This window comes from Somniosus microcephalus, unplaced genomic scaffold (genome assembly GCF_052327205.1).
Source record: "Somniosus microcephalus isolate GS21.2 unplaced genomic scaffold, FLI_Smic_1.0 unresolved_chr2, whole genome shotgun sequence".
In the NCBI taxonomy this organism is placed as follows: domain Eukaryota; kingdom Metazoa; phylum Chordata; class Chondrichthyes; order Squaliformes; family Somniosidae; genus Somniosus; species Somniosus microcephalus.
Genome location: NW_028225180.1, coordinates 6,621,834 through 6,635,579, shown reverse-complemented (window position 1 = coordinate 6,635,579; position 13,746 = coordinate 6,621,834).

Below are 13,746 nucleotides of genomic sequence, written 5' to 3'. Positions count from 1 at the left end.
TGTTTCTGGCCCTTCATAATCAGATCTAGATAGGTTTAAGGGGGTGGATTTAAGGATATAATTAACATGAGTTGTCCCTCGATGTTCCGTGTGTTTTCCCCATTTCATGATGATCTTTGTAGAGTATAAGATGCCTGTACTTGCCTTAGTTAGTATTGTGTCGTTATGATTTGTTTGTGTTTTCCCTCCCATGTACCCTCTTATTTGCTTGCATTTTGATTTTGTTTTACATTATGCAATAAAATTTCATTTCGTTTCATCAAACTTGGTCCACAAGAGTTTTCTCTACATTGTAGTTCCTGCCCCTAAGTCCAGAGTACAGAATCTAAGGGGCGAGTGGGTCGAACCACTCACAGTTTTACTGTGCAAGAGAGAGAGGCCTCTAGAGAGAGAAACCTCTGCGATCTAAAACCCCTTACAGCCTCCTCCTGCTCATTTGTAACAGGCTCAAGGGGCTGAATGGCCTCCTCCTGTTCCTGTGTAACAGGCTCAAGGGGCTGAATGGACCTCCTCCGGTTGCTATGTAACAGGTTCGAGGAGCTGAATGGTCTCCTCCTGTTCCTTTGTAACAGCTCGAGGGGCTGAATGGCCTCCTCCTGTTCCTTTGTAACAGCTCGAGGGGCTGAATGGCCTCCTCCTGTTCCTGTGTAACAGCTCGAGGGGCTGAATGGCCTCCTCTTGTTCCTTTGTAACAGGCTCAAGGGGCTGAATGGCCTCCTCCTGTTCCTTTGTAACAGGCTCGAGGGGCTGAATGGCCTCCTTCTGTAACTATGTAACACACTCGAGGTAATGAATGCCCTCCTCCTGTTCCTATGGTAACAGACTCGAAGGGGCTGAATGGCCTCCTCCTGTTCCTATGTAACAGGCTTGAGAGGCTGAATGGCCTCCTCCTGTTCCAGTGTAACAGACTCGAGGGGCTGAATGGTTTCCTCCTGTTCCTGTGTAGCAGGCTCGAGGGGCTGAATGGCCTCCTCCTGTTTCTGTGTAACAGGCTCGAGGGGGGCTGAATGGTCTCCTCCTGTTCCTGTGGTAGCATGCTCGAAGGGTTGAATGTCCTTCTCCTGTTGCTATGGTAACAGGCTCGAGGGGGCTGAACGGCCTCCTCCTGTTCCTGTGCAACAGGCTCAAGGGGCTGAATGGCCTCCTCCTGTCCCTATGGTAACAGGCTTGAGGGGATGAATGGGCCACCTCCTGTTTCTATGGTAACAGGCTCGAGGGGATGAATGGCCTCCTCCTGTTCCTATGGTAACAGTCTCGAGGGGCTGAATGGCCTCCTCCTGTTGCTATGTACAGGCCCGATGGGGATGAATGGCCTCCTCCTGTTGCTATGTACAGGCCCGATGGGGATGAATGGCCTCCTCCTGTTGCTATGTACAGGCCCGATGGGGATGAATGGCCTCCTCTTGTTGCTATGTACAGGCCCGATGGGAATGAATGGCCTCCCTGTTGCTATGTACAGGCCCGATGGGGATGAATGGGCCTCCTCCTGTTGCTATGTACAGGCCCGATGGGGATGAATGGGCCTCCTCCTGTTGCTATGTACAGGCCCGATGGGGATGAATGGGCCTCCTCCTGTTGCAATGTACAGGCCCGATGGGGATGAATGGGCCTCCTCCTGTTGCTATGTACAGGCCCGATGGGGATGAATGGGCCTCCTCCTGTTGCTATGTACAGGCCTGATGGGGATGAATGGCCTCCTCTTGTTGCTATGTACAGGCCCGATGGGGATGAATGGCCTCCTCCTGTTGCTATGTACAGGCCCGATGGGGATGAATGGGCCTCCTCCCGTTCCGATGACGCTGGACACCCAGTCCTGGGAGAAATAGAGGCCGAGAACCGTGAGATTCACTGCCCGGGCATTCAGGGGTTAAAGCCGCTGCGAATCCTCTTCTCTGGGCCTGTTTGTGTGTATTTTTATTCCATGTTGGCCGGGCTGGGCTCCCAGGAATTCCTGGCTGTGTGCCGGACTCGCTGTGTCTGAATGAGATACATTGAGGGGGAAGAAGACTGGGATCAGAGACCAGGACGTTGAACAGAAGGAGCAGATTGGGCTGAATCAGCCTTTGTTCTTCAAAGGTCTTCAGATGCGCGACATTATGAGCGATCGCCAGGAATTCACAATTCAATCCTTTAGGGCTCATTAATGATCCACTCAGTTTTTGTAATTTTCCCTCTTGCTGCTGCCTGAGGGACACGGAAACCATCAGAACTTTCCACACAGAATTAACTGCTTGTATCAAGTGCCATTGAGCCGTGGGTTTGTAGTGCAGGAGAATGGAGGACATACTGTCCCATTAAACACTCCCGGGACAGGTAAAGCACAGGGTTAGATACAGAGTAAAGCTCCCTCTACACTGTCCCATCAAACACTCCCAGGGCAGGTACAGCACGGGTTAGATACAGAGTAAAGCTCCCTCTACACTGTCCCATCAAACACTCCCAGGGCAGGTACAGCACGGGTTAGATACAGAGTAAAGCTCCCTCTACACTGTCCCATCAAACATTCCCAGGGCAGGTACAGCACGGGGTTAGATACAGAGTAAAGCTCCCTCTACACTGTCCCATCAAACACTCCCAGGGCAGGTACAGCACGAGGTTAGATACAGAGTAAAGCTCCCTCTACACTGTCCCATCAAACACTCCCAGGGCAGGTACAGCATGGGTTAGATACAGAGTAAAGCTCCCTCTACACTGTCCCATCAAACACTCCCAGGGCTGGTACAGCACGGGTTAGATACAGAGTAAAGCTCCCTCTACACTGTCCCATCAAACACTCCCAGGGCAGGTACAGCACGGGTTAGATACAGAGTAAAGCTCCCTCCACACTGGCCCATCAAACACTCCCAGGGCAGGTACAGCACGGGTTAGATACAGAGTAAAGCTCCCTCTACACTGTCCCATCAAACACTCCCAGGGCAGCTACAGCACGGGTTAGATACAGAGTAAAGCTCCCTCTACACTGTCCCATCAAACACTCCCAGGGCAGCTACAGCACGGGTTAGATACAGAGTAAAGCTCCCCCTACACTTTCCCATCAAACACTCCCAGGGCAGCTACAGCATGGGTTAGATACAGAGTAAAGCTCCCTCTACACTGTCCCATCAAACACTCCCAGGGCAGGTGTAATGTATGTATACCTTAAGGGAGAGAACTACTTTTTACAGCTCCTGTATACTGTAGTACCGGCAGTGACCACACCTGTATATAACGCTGAGTAGTAATCTGTTGTTTCAGTTGCAGTTTGAACCACGTTGAGTAAACACCTGTTGTACCGTTCTCTGCAGTCCTTTTCTTATTATTACACGGACGTAACAGTGGCGACGAGCAAGTTCGAACCTACCTGCAACTCTGCATCACCTCCCAGGGATTCGCTCCTGGAGAACAGTGGAAGAAGGTCGAGTCCAGAAGCACGGGCGTCGACCACGGGCAACCGCCCAGTCATCCAGCGGAGATTTGAGCATCGCAGGGGAGGCTGTCGAGAGCCAGGCTTGGCTTTCCAGTCACGGTGGTCCAGCGAAACGGGCTGGCAACAGGTACTGCGCAGACCCTTCCCGGACAGCGACGGTCTAGAGCCCGACCGAGCGGCACAGAAAAAGGCCGAGCAGCGTCGACGGGGGAGAGAGAGAGGGCAGAGCGCACAGGGCGCAGCCGGTGTTCAGGACCGAGCGGCGTCAATGGGGCAGAGAGACGAGATAGAGCAGAGCGCAGCCGGTGGTCAAGGGCCGAGCAGCATCAACGGGGGAGAGAGGCACGCAGGAAAACGCGAGGCGCTGCCATTGCCACAAGCACCGCAGAGAGCGGCATTGGCAGCAGCGCAGGAGCAGCGCACGAAACCCACAGGGCGTCGCCATTTGCCACGAGGATCGCTGAGAGCGGCGTTGGCAGCAGCGCGGGAGACGCCATTTTAAGCCGCAGTGAGGAAGAAAGGAAAGCGCGGGAGACGCATTTTAAGCCGCAGCGGTGAAGAAAGGAAAGCGCGGGAGACCTCATTTTAAGCCAGTCTAACCACACCCAAAAATGCCGAAGAGTGGCAGTATCACAGCGTTCGACAATGATGTTGAAGATTGGATGACATATGTTGAACGCATAGAAGTATACTGCAAGGCGAATGAAGTGCCAGATGACAAGAAAGCGCTGGTATTGTTGAATGCAATGGGTGCAAAAACGTATGGCTTACTACGAAACCTAGTAACTGTAGTGTATGTAACCTGTACCACCTTAAGAGGATATCTTGGGGTGATGGACTACTTTTTGATGGCTCCTGTACATTTGGAAAACACAGACTCAACAGTAACCCCAGAGAAGCCAGCAGAAAAGGATTTTGAAAACATAGTGTCAATCCTACAGGACCACTTAAACCCCACACCGCTGCTGATAGCAGAAAGATTTAAGTTTCACAAAAGGAACCAGCATAAAGATGAAAGTAATGCTGAGTATTTAACGGAACTGCGCAAGCTATCGAAACACTGCCAGTTTGGAACGGGACTATCAGATACTTTAAGGGACGAGTTTGTGTGTGGGCTTCAAAGTGAAGGAACCCAGAAACGGCTTCTATCAGAAAAGGATCTTACGCTGGACAAGGCTTTCAGCATTGCAGTATCACACGAAGCAGCAGCACGGGGCGCTGCAGAGATACAACAGAGACCGCAAGAGTATGGCACAAATTAAATGTCATACGGAACAGTGAAGTGCTATCGCTGCGGCAGAACAACACACGACCATAATGATTGCTGGTTCAAGGACAAAGTGTGCAGACAGTGTGGAAAAGTAGGGCACATAGCAAGAGTCTGCAGGTCGGGAAAGAAAACCAGCAGCAAGAAATCTCCACAGGAGAAGTACAAGAAGGTACATAAGGTGACGGAGAGTAGTTCAGATGAACAGAAAAGTGATACAGACTCCGGAAGCAAGGAGCTGGGTTGTCTGAAACTACATAATGTGATCAAAACGGAGGATCACCAAACTATCTGGGTCACGCTCAAGATAGCAGGAGTCCAAGTGAAAATGGAATTGGACACAGGATCAGCCCTAACAGTCATAAACCGAAGGGACTACAAGCGGCTATTCCCACATATACCCTTGAGAGATACAAAGATTGTCTTGAAGACATACACGGGGCAAAAAGTCTACCCCAAAGGAAAAATAAGGGTGAACGTTATATATAATGGCAAGGAAACACCAAAAATGGACCGATATGTATTGCCAGAAGGAGGACCACCACTACTAGGACGTGAATGGATCCGGAAGATACAGCTAGATTGGCATTCCATACAAGCACTGACTGTGGATGCCAAAAAGGATGACGACGTCACACCTGGACGACTGTCAAAAATGCTAACTGACGCACAAGAAGTGTTCCAGCAGGGACTCGGAACACTAAAAGGCATAACAGCGATGATCAAAATAGAGGAAAATGCAAGCCCAAAGTTTTTAAGGCCAGACTGGTGCCTTATGCGATCCGCCCAGCCGTCGAAGCAGAGCTGGAAGGTTTGGAATGTTCAGGAGTACTGTCCCGAGTGGACTGGAGCGAGTGGGCTACACCCATCGTTCCTGTAATGAAGAAGTCGTTGAGTAATACGCCTGGGGAACCAAAGAAGGTTTGCATCTGTGGGGACTTTAAGGTGACAGTGAACCCAGTCCTTCACACTGTACAATATCCGCTTCCGCGGATTGAAGATATTTTCGCCTCGCTATCTGGAGGGAAACGCTTCACTAAGATTGATCTGGTCCAGGCATACCTGCAAATGGAGGTAGAAGAAGCCTCGAAACAGTACCTCACGATCAACACTCATAAAGGTCTCTACCAATACAACTGGCTGGTGTTCAGGGTAGCATCAGCTCCGGCTATTTGGCAAAGGGCAATGGAACAAGTCCTGCAAGGGATTCCAGGGACCCAGTGTTATTTGGACGACATCCTGGTCACGGGCGAAAATGACATGGATCACCTCGCCAACCTGGAGCAGGTGCTCACTAGATTGAAGGAATATGGGCTCCGAGCTAATCGCCACACATACGAGTTTTTCCAGAAGCAGATCTCGTATTGTGGCCACGTTATTGATAAAGAGGGGTTACATAAGTCCGCTGAAAAGATTGAGGCAGTAGTCAAGGCTCCAGCACCGGAAAATGTGTCACAACTGAGGTCGTTCCTCGGGCTGGTGAACTACTACCATAAGTTCTTGCCAAATTTGTCTACCGTACTACACCCACTGAACACCCAACTGCAAACGGGGGTACCATGGAAGTGGAGTGACGAATGTAAATGAGCTTTCCAGAAGAGCAAAGCATTGATCACATCAAAAGAGGTGTTGGCTCATTTCAACCCAGCACTACCAATTCGGTTGGCGTGTGATGCATCACCCTATGGCATTGGAGCGGTGCTGTCGCATAAATTCCCGGACGACTCGGAGAGGCCAGTAGCCTTTGCGTCTCGGTCACTAACCTCAGCCGAGCGTAACTACGCCCAGATTGACAGGGAGGCCCTCAGCCTAGTGTGGGGAGTGAAAAAGTTCAATCACTATCTGCACGGGCAGAAGTTCACCTTGCTGACTGACCACCAACCACTTGTCTCCATCTTTAATCCAAAGAAGGGCGTTCCGGTGATGGCTGCGCAACGGCTACAAAGATGGTCCCTTTTTCTAGGGGCGCACCAATATGAAATAGAGTATAAGGGCACGAAACAGCATGGAAATGCTGATGGGCTATCACGCCTGCCACTGCCTACTGCGGAGGAAGCACCAGCAGTGGATCCTGTCAAAATATTTCATTCGACTATAATTGAATGCTTGCCAGTAACTAACGCTGGTATAGAGAAGGAGACCCGAAATGACCCGACACTGTCTCGGGTATATGATTTGACGGTGAAGGGATGGCCAGCACATGGCGACTCACTGTTGCCAGGATTCTCATCCAGAAGAGAACAGCTGTCAGTATGCCAGGGGACCTTGATGTGTGGATCCCGAGTGGTAATTCCACCCAAATTAAGGGAGAGAGTGCTCAATGAGCTTCACGAAGGTCATCTGGGAGGGGTGAAAATGAAAAGCCTTGCTAGGGCTTATGTGTGGTGGCCGGGGATCGATCAGCAAATCGAGGACCTGACAAAGAGCTGCTCAGGATGCAAGAAGGTCCAAAATGCACCACCACATGCCCCTGTACACCCATGGGAGTGGCCCTCATCTCCATGGCAATGGGTGCATATTCATGGACTCAATGTTCTTAAAAGCCTTGGATGCGCACTCAAAATGGCCTGATGTGATCAAAATGTCCTCCACCACCACGGAGAAAACTATTGCAGTCCTACGGACCATTTTTGCCAGGAACGGCTTGCCAGAGCAGATTTGCTCTGATAACGGACCACAGTTTGTGTCTGAAGAGTTTCGAAGATTTATGAAAAGGAATGGGGTAAGGCATTACACATCCGCCCCGTATCATCCAGCCACAAATGGATTGGCTGAGAGGTTTGTATAAACCTTTAAAAAAGCAGTAAAGGCCATGTGCGATGACGACATTCCACTGCAGCATAAGGTGGACAATTTCGTGTTAGCCTACAGAAATGCGACACATGCAGTCACCAATCAGGCCCCGGCCATGATGTTCTTTAACCGAAGGTTGAGATCTCGTCTGGATTTGCTCAGACCAAATGTACGAAGAGATGTTGAGAGTAAGCAATTCCAGCACATCAATGAGAAGCCGACAAGGAGCTTCAATGTAGGGCAACCAGTCTTGGCCCGCGACTACCGAACAGAGAAATGGCAACCAGGAACGATATGCACACGGCAAGGGCCACTAATGTACACAGTGGATGTTGGGGAGAACATTGTGAGACGCCATGCTGACCAGATCCTAGAGTCACAGGAACGAGTCAACCCCATGTCTCGGCCATACGTACCTGGTGAGGAACCCGACGTACAGGTCGCATCTACCTCAGAAACAATAGCATTGGAAGCTGATGAATCAACTGACGACAGGGTGTTAGAATCACCTCCGCACCAAGAGCGAGACACTCGGGAAAGGCGTTATCCAGAAAGAATCAGGAAGCCTCCCCAAAGACTGAATTTATAAATAGACTATTTTCAGTTAATGTTGCATGTTAAAAGTGTTAATTGTAATTAGTTGATATTTAATTGTTAAATGAGTGTTATGGTACTGTTACTCTAAAAGGGGAGGAATTGTAATGTATGTACCTTTAAGGGGGAGAACTACTTTTTACAGCTCCTGTATCCTGTATTACCGGCAGTGACCACACCTGTATATAAACCCTGAGTAGTGATCTGTATAGTCAGTTGCAGTTTGAACCCTCATTCAGTAAACACCTGTTGATCGTTCCCTGCAGTCTTTGTCTGATTATTGAAGGACACATCATTAAGATACACGGATATAACAGTTACAGAGATAGGGAGGGTTGCAGGGCTGGAGGAGGTTACAGAGATAGGGAGGGTTTTAGGGACTGGTGGAGGTTATGGAGATCGGGAGGGTTGTAGTGCTGGAGGAGGGTGCTAGAATTGCCTCCGCACCAAGAGCGAGACACTCGGGAAAGGCGTTATCCAGAAAGAATCAGGAAGCCTCCCCAGAGACTGAATATGAATGGACTATTTTCATATAACGTTGTATATTAAAAATGTTAATTGTTAAATGAGTATTATGGTACTGTTAATCTAAAAGGGGAGGAATTGTAATGTATGTATACCTTAAGGGAGAGAACTACTTTTTACAGCTCCTGTATACTGTAGTACCGGCAGTGACCACACCTGTATATAACGCTGAGTAGTAATCTGTTGTTTCAGTTTGCACCATGTTGAGTAAACACCTGTTGTACCGTTCTCTGCAGTCCTTTTCTTATTATTACACGGACGTAACAGCAGGTACAGCACAGGGTTAGATACAGAGTAAAGCTCCCTCTACACTGTCTCATCAAACACTCCAAGGGCAGGTACAGCACAGGTTAGATACAGAGTAAAGCTTCCTCTACACTGTCTCATCAAACACTCCCAGGGCAGGTACAGCACGGGTTAGATACAAAGTAAAGCTTCCTCTACACTGTCTCATCAAACACTCCCAGGGCAGGTACAGCTCAGGTTAGATACAGAGTAAAGGTTCCTCTACACTGTCTCATCAAACACGCCCAGGGCAGGTACAGCACGGGTTAGATACAAAGTAAAGCTTCCTCTACACTGTCTCATCAAACACTCCCAGGGCAGGTACAGCACGGGTTAAATACAGAGTAAAGCTCCCTCTATACTGTCCCATCAAACACTCCCAGGGCAGGTACAGTACGGGTTAGATACAGAGTAAAGCTCCCTCTACACTGTCCCATCAAACACTCCCGGAGCAGGTACAGCACGGGTTAGATACAGAGTAAAGCTCCCTCTACACTGTCCCATCAAACACTCCCAGGGCAAGTACAGCACGGGTTAGATACAGAGTAAAGCTCCCTCTACACTGTCCCATCAAACACTCCCAGGGCAGGTACAGCACGGGTTAGATACAGAGTAAAGCTCCCTCTACACTGTTCCATCAAACACTCCCAGGGCAGGTACAGCACGGGTTAGAGTCAGAGTAAAGCTCCCTCTACACTGTCCCATCAAACACTCCCAGGGCAGGTGCAGCACGGGTTCGATACAGAGTAAAGCTCCCTCTACACTGACCCATCAAACACTCCCAGGGCAGGTACCGCACCGGTTAGATACAGAGTAAAGCTCCCTCTACACTGTCCCATCAAACACTCCCAGGGCAGGTACAGCACGGGTTAGATACAGAGTAAAGCTCCCTCTACACTGTCCCATCAAACACTCCCAGGGCAGGTACAGCACGGGTTAGATACAGAGTAAAGCTCCCTCTACACTGTCCCAGAAAACACTCCCAGGGCAGGTACAGCACGGGTTAGATACAGAGTAAAGCTCCCTCTACACTGGCCATATTTAATTGGTCCGACCATTCACTGCTCTTTGTTGGATCTTGTAGTGCACAAAATGTTTGCCGAGATGTACAGATCTGAACATCCAGCAATAGAAAGACCAACAGCAACAACAACCTGCCCTTAACGTCGTAAAATGTCCCAAGGTGCTTCACAAGAGCGATTGTCAAACACAATTTGACACCGAGCCACATAAGGAGATATTAGGACAGGTGACCAAAATCTTGGACAATGAGGTAAGTTTTAAGGAGCGTCCCAAAGAAGGAGAGAGATGCGGAAAGGTTTCGAGACGGAATTCCAGAGCTTAGGGCCTAGGCAGCCAATGGTGAAGTAATTAAATTCAGGGGATGCACAAGAGGCCAGAATTGGAGGAGCGCAGAGATCTCAGGGAGTTGTAGGGGCTGGAGGAGGTAACAGAGATAGGGAGGATTGTAGGGGCTGGAGGAGGTTACAGAGATAGGGAGAGTTGTAGGGGCTGGAGGGGGTTACAGAGATAGGGAGGGTTGCAGGGGCTGGAGGAGGTTACAGAGATAGGGAGGGTTGCAGGGCTGGAGGGGGTTACAGAGATAGGGAGGGTTGTAGGGCTGGAGGGGGTTACAGAGATAGGGAGGGTTGTAGGTGCTGGAGGAGGTTACAGAGATAGGGAGGGTTGTAGGGCTGGAGGAGGTTACAGAGATAGGGAGGGCTGTAGGGGTTGGAGGAAGTTACAGAGATAGGGAGGGTTGTAGGGCTGGAGGAGTTACAGAGATAGGGAGGGTTGTAGGGACTGGAGGAAGTTACAGCGATAGGGAGGGTTGTAGGGCTGGAGGAGCTTACAGCGATAGGGAGGGTTGTAGGGGCTGGAGGAGGTTACAGAGATAGGGAGGGTTGTAGGGCCTGGAGGCGGTTACAGAGATAGGGAGGGTTGTAGGGCTGGAGGAGGTTACAGCGATAGGGAGGGTTGTAGGGGCTGAAGGAGGTTACAGAGATAGGGAGGGTTGTAGGGCTGGAGGAGGTTACAGAAATAGGGAGGGTTGTAGGGCTGGAGGTGTTTACTGAGATAGGGAGGGTTGTAGGGGCTGGAGGAGGTTACAGAGATAGGGAGGTTTCTAGGGCTGGAGGAGTTTACTGAGATAGGGAGGGTTGTAGGGCTGGAGGAGGTTACAGAGATAGGGAGGGTTGTAGGGGTTGGAGGAGGTTACAGAGTTAGGGAGGGTTGTAGGGCTGGAGGAGGTTACAGAGATAGGGAGGGTTGTAGGGCTGGAGGAGTGTACTGAGATAGGGAGGGTTGTAGGGCTGGAGGAGGTTACAGAGATTGGGAGGGTTGTAGGGCTGGAGGAGGTTACAGAGATAGGAAGGTTTGTAGGGCTGGAGGAGGTTACAGAGATAGGGAGGGTTGTAGGGCTGGAGGAGGTTAGAGAGATAGGGAGGGTTGTAGGGCTGGAGGAGGTTACAGAGATAGGGAGGGTTGTAGGGGCTGGAGGAGATTAGAGAGAGAGGGAGGGTTGTAGCTGGAGGAGGTTACAGAGATAGGGTGGATTGCAGGGCTGGAGGAGGTTACAGAGATAGGGAGGGTTGTAGGGGCTGGAGGAGGTGCCAGAGATAGGGAGGTTTGTAGGGCTGGAGGAGGTTACAGAGATAGGGAGGGTTGTAGGGGCTGGAGGAGGTTACAGAGATAGGGAGGGTTGTAGGGGCTGGAGGAGGTTACAGAGATAGGGAGGGTTGTAAGGCTGGAGGAAGTTACAGAGATAGGGAGGGTTGTAGGGCTGGAGGAGGTTACAGAGATAGGGAGGGTTGTAGGGGCTGGAGGCGGTTACAGAGATAGGGAGGGTTGTAGGGCTGGAGGAGGTTACAGAGATAGGGAGGTTTGTAGGGGCTGGAGGAGGTTACAGTGATAGGGAGGGTTGTAGGGGCTGGAGGAGATTAGAGAGATAGGGAGGGTTGTAGGGGCTGGAGGAGGTTACAGAGATAGGGAGGGTTGTAGGGGCTGGAGGAGGTTACAGAGATAGGGTGGGTTGTAGGGCTGGAGAAGGTTACAGAGATAGGGAGGGTTGTAGTGGCTGGAGGAGGTCACAGTGATAGGGAGGGTTGTAGGGACTGGAGGAGTATACATCGATAGGGAGGGTTGTAGGGCTGGAGGAGGTTCCAGCGATAGGGATGGTTGTAGGGGCTGGAGGAGGTTACAGAGATAGGGAGGGTTGTAGGGGCTGGAGGAGGTTACAGCGATAGGGAGGTTTGTAGGGCTGGAGGAGGTTACAGCGATAGGGAGAGTTGTAGGGCTGGAGGAGGTTACAGAGATAGGGAGGGTTGTAGGGCTGGAGGAGTTTACTGAGGTAGGGAGGGTTGTAGGGGCTGGAGGAGGTTACAGAGATAGGGAGGTTTCTAGGGCTGGAGGAGTTTACTGAGATAGGGAGGGTTGTAGGGCTGGTGGAGGTTACAGAGATAGGGAGGGTTGTAGGGGTTGGAGGAGGTTACAGAGTTAGGGAGGGTTGTAGGGCTGGAGGAGGTTACAGAGATAGGGAGGGTTGTAGGGCTGGAGGAGGTTACAGAGATAGGGAGGTTTGTAGGGCTGGAGGAGGTTACAGAGATAGGGAGGGTTGTAGGGCTGGAGGAGGTTAGAGAGATAGGGAGGGTTGTAGGGCTGGAGGAGGTTACAGAGATAGGGAGGGTTGTAGGGGCTGGAGGAGATTAGAGAGATAGGGAGTGTTGTAGGGCTGGAGGATGTTACAGAGATAGGGTGGATTGCAGGGCTGGAGGAGGTTACAGAGATAGGGAGGGTTGTAGGGGCTGGAGGAGGTGCCAGAGATAGGGAGGTTTGTAAGGCTGGAGGAAGTTACAGAGATAGGGAGGGCTGTAGGGAGTGGAGGCGGTTACAGAGATAGGGAGGGTTGTAGGGCTGGAGGAGGTTACAGAGATAGGGAGGGTTGTAGGGGCTGGAGGCGGTTACAGAGATAGGGAGGGTTGTAGGGCTGGAGGAGGTTACAGAGATAGGGAGGGTTGTAGTGGCTGGAGGAGGTTACATTGATAGGGAGGGTTGTAGGGGCTGGAGGAGATTAGAGAGATAGGGAGGGTTGTAAGGGCTGGAGGAGGTTACAGAGATAGGGAGGGTTGTAGGGGCTGGAAGAAGTTACAGAGTTAGGGAACACACTGTAAATATTGACACACTCCCCGGGGATCACCCTGTAAATACTGACACACTCCCCGGGAACACCCTGTAAATACTGACACACTCCCCGGGGACACCCTGTAAATACTGACACACTCCCCGGGAACACCCTGTAAATACTGACACACTCCCCGGGGACACCCTGTAAATACTGACACACTCCCCGGGAACACCCTGTAAATACTGACACACTCCCCGGGGACACACTGTAAATACTGACACACTCCCCGGGAACACCCTGTAAATACTGACACACTCCCCGGGGACACCCTGTAAATACTGACACACTCCCCGGGAACACCCTGTAAATACTGACACACTCCCCGGGAACACACTGTAAATACTGACACACTCCCCGGGAACACCCTGTAAATACTGACACACTCCCCGGGGACCCCCTGTAAATACTGACACACTCCCCGGGGAGAGCCTGTAAATACTGACACACTCCCCGGGGACACCCTGTAAATACTGACACACTCCCCGGGGGACACCCTGTAAATACTGACACACTCCCCGGGGACACCCTGTAAATGCTGACACACTCCCCGGGGACCCCCTGTAAATACTGACGCAGTCCCCGGGAACACCCTGTAAATACTGACACACTCCCCGGGGACCCCTGTAAATACTGACACACTCCCCGGTGACCCCCTGTAAATACTGACACACTCCCCGGGAACACCCTGTAAAT